Below are 3,176 nucleotides of genomic sequence, written 5' to 3'. Positions count from 1 at the left end.
ATGTCAGTGATATTTATCACTAATGACATGCAAAGTGGGCGTGCCAAGATGTTAGCGACTGAAAACAGTCGCTAACATCGCTATCTCCTATTACCAACTTTTGGAGATATATTCGCACTAAGCACGAATATCTCCAAAAGCTAACACCTGCCCTGAGCAGTTCTTAGCCATGTTATCCAAAGGGAGGTGGATAACATGGCTAAGAGCATTAGCTCGGTAATGCATGAATATCGTGGACTTTTCAGCGATATTCATGCTTTGCGGCGATTTTTATCGCATTTGCGTTAAACCTTGGTGATACCAAGGTTTATTTGCGGTAAAAATAGCCGCAGCTCAGTGGTAAATTTTTGTCTCTAACCAAGCAATAGCGACAATTATCGCTATTGCTTGGTAATATGCCCCATGGCTCCGAGTCTCAAACGCTGCGATTTAAAAGCACGACAGATGCTTCTCTTTCTGATTTTGCTAACGGTCTGGGAAGCGGTTTTTGGGCAGATTCACTATTCAATCCCTGAGGAAATGGAGAAGGGCTCAGTAGTCGGAAATGTTGCCTTGGACCTGGGGCTGGATGTGAAGGAGATGTCGCACCGCATGGTCAGCCTTGTTTCTAAAGGTAGGACGCAAGATTTTACTCTCAATGTAAACAACGGCCATTTGTACATCAGCGAACGGATAGACAGAGAACGTGCGTGCAGACAGAGCATCCGGTGCCTGCTGCACGTAGAGATACTGGTGGAGGATATTATGAAGCTGTACACTGTCGACATCGAAATTTTGGATATCAATGACAATTCGCCCGTTTTTATCACCAAAGAATCAGTTTTACACGTGCACGAGAATACAGGGCCGGGGGCGCGCTTTGTCCTTCCTCAAGCTCAAGACGCTGACGTAGAAATTAACTCGCTGCAGGGCTATCAGCTCAGTGAGAATGCACACTTCCCTCTGGACGTAAAAACAGGGCCCGATGGTGGGAAAATATCTGAACTGGTCCTTGAAAAACCTCCAGACAGAGAAGCTCAGGAAGTTTATCATCTAATCCTAACAGCCACAGACGGAGGAGACCCGGTCAGATCAGGCACAGCTCTCATTACAGTCAATGTCCTTGATTTTAATGACAACCCGCCCATTTTTAGTCAGCCTGTGTATAAAGTTAGTGTGTTGGAGAACTCGCCGAATGGCACTGTTGTGACTACCTTAAGAACAACTGACAGAGATCAAGGAACAAACTCAGAGGTAACCTATTCATTGAACATCATTTCTGAATTGTTCCACGTCGATTCTAAAACTAGAGAAATATCTGTGATCGGCAGTTTGGACTTTGAAGAAACCGAAAATTATGAATTTCAAGTGCAAGCAAAAGACAACGGAGGGCTGTCTTCCAGGTGTAAAGTTTTGCTTGAAGTTGTCAACGTGAATGATAATACTCCCGTAATTGTTATGAAATCTCAGACTACCACGCTTGAAAAAAATAGCCCGCCAGGCACAGTAGTTGCTCTTTTACATGTCTATGATCGAGATTCTGGTGAGCACGGCCAGCTGACATGCACAATCCCTCACCATCTTCCATTTGCGTTAAAGAAGTCGATGGAAAACTATTACAGTCTGGTTACTGACAGAATTCTGGATAGGGAGGAATCTCCACAATATAGTATAACAATCACAGCTACAGATCATGGGACTCCACCTCTGTCCAAAACAGAAACCATCTATCTGACCATTTCAGATATTAATGACAATTCGCCAGTGTTTGAGCAGCAGTCATATACAACATATATAATTGAAAACACACCTCCAGGTGCCTCCATCTTTTCAGTGAAGGCAAATGATCTAGATTCAAAAGAAAATGCAAGAGTTACCTACTCTATTACTGACGGAGTGCACAGCGGAGAAGTGCCCCTGTCTTAGTACATCTCAATTAACTCAGAGTCTGGCATCATGTATGCTCTTAGATCGTTTGACTTTGAACAGCTTCAAGAACTACATGCTGTGGTGACTGCACAAGATAGTGGCTATCCAGCTCTATCCAGTAATGTTACTGTTTCTTTTGTTATACTTGATCAAAACGACAATGCACCTGAAATATTGTATCCATCAACCCCCACAGATACGTCCTCTGGGGTGGAGATGGCCCCTCGCGCTTCAGAACCAGGTTATCTGATTACGAAGGTCGTGGCAATCGATGTTGACTCAGGGCAGAATGCCTTGCTCTCCTACCAGCTTTTGAGGTCCACAGACCAGGGGCTGTTTACTGTGGGTCTTCACACAGGAGAAGTCAGAACAGCCCGACCTATTATGGAAAAAGACGCCATAAAACAATTTCTGGTGGTCTTAGTGAAGGACAATGGGCAGACTCCCCTCTGTTTCTCAGTTACGGTCACCATATTGGTAGCAGATAGTATTCCTGAAATACTTTCCGATTTAAGCAATGTTTCTGCTCCTATAGAGGTGGAGTCCGACCTCACCCTGTACTTGGTGATCACCCTCACTGCTGTTTCCTTCCTTTCCTTTTTGCATTAATATTGGTACTCACCCTTAGAGTCCGCCAGTGGAGACAGGCTAGGTTCTTGGACTCATCCTGTGTTAATTTCAATGCCGTCCCCTCCTCCCAGTTTGTTGGAATAGATGGTGTGCGGGCTTTTCTTCAGGCACACTCTTCAGATTTGTATTTAACCGCAGTTTCAAATAAAAATCATAATACATTTCTGGAATCCCAATGCTGAAATTCCCTTTCATGTGCTCAGAATTTGAATGCACATGGACCTCTTCTAATTGACGAACCCTTAATAACAAATACAGAGGAGGGATCATTCATTCAGGTAAGCTGTCTATTTTTTACTTTATCTTTAAGTTGCCGCAAAACACAAAATGTTAAATCTTTGTAATATCATGTTTAGCTGCACGACCTGATAGAGCTTGAGTAAGAGGGTGACTGAAGATTATTAGGCATGGATGAGACCAGCAGAAACTGAAAAGAGGGCTTTGTATATCAGAAAAACATGTACATTTTACTTGCAATTGTTACTAGACCCAGCCCGTCATGATGATGCACTCTGAAAGTTTACTGGCTCATATATGGATGTTGTCATGGGTTTGACTTACATTCATTCAGTAAATGACACTAAGCTTTCTCGAGCTCCTGGTTCATATAACGATTAGCTAAAATAGTATTATTAGTA

The 3,176-nt window shown here is 43.2% G+C and overlaps 1 pseudogene; it reads left to right on the top strand.

The window, feature by feature from the left end:
• Window positions 1-402: 402 nt before the first annotated feature.
• On the top strand, window positions 403-2,720 carry LOC147671316 (protocadherin gamma-A1 pseudogene; annotated as a pseudogene).
• The last annotated feature ends 456 nt before the right edge of the window (window positions 2,721-3,176 follow it).

This window comes from Lissotriton vulgaris, unplaced genomic scaffold (assembly GCF_964263255.1).
Source record: "Lissotriton vulgaris unplaced genomic scaffold, aLisVul1.2 SCAFFOLD_2278, whole genome shotgun sequence".
NCBI lineage: Eukaryota > Metazoa > Chordata > Amphibia > Caudata > Salamandridae > Lissotriton > Lissotriton vulgaris.
The sequence above is the reverse complement of the archived record's forward strand: the minus strand, read 5'-3'. Positions and strand labels throughout refer to the sequence as shown.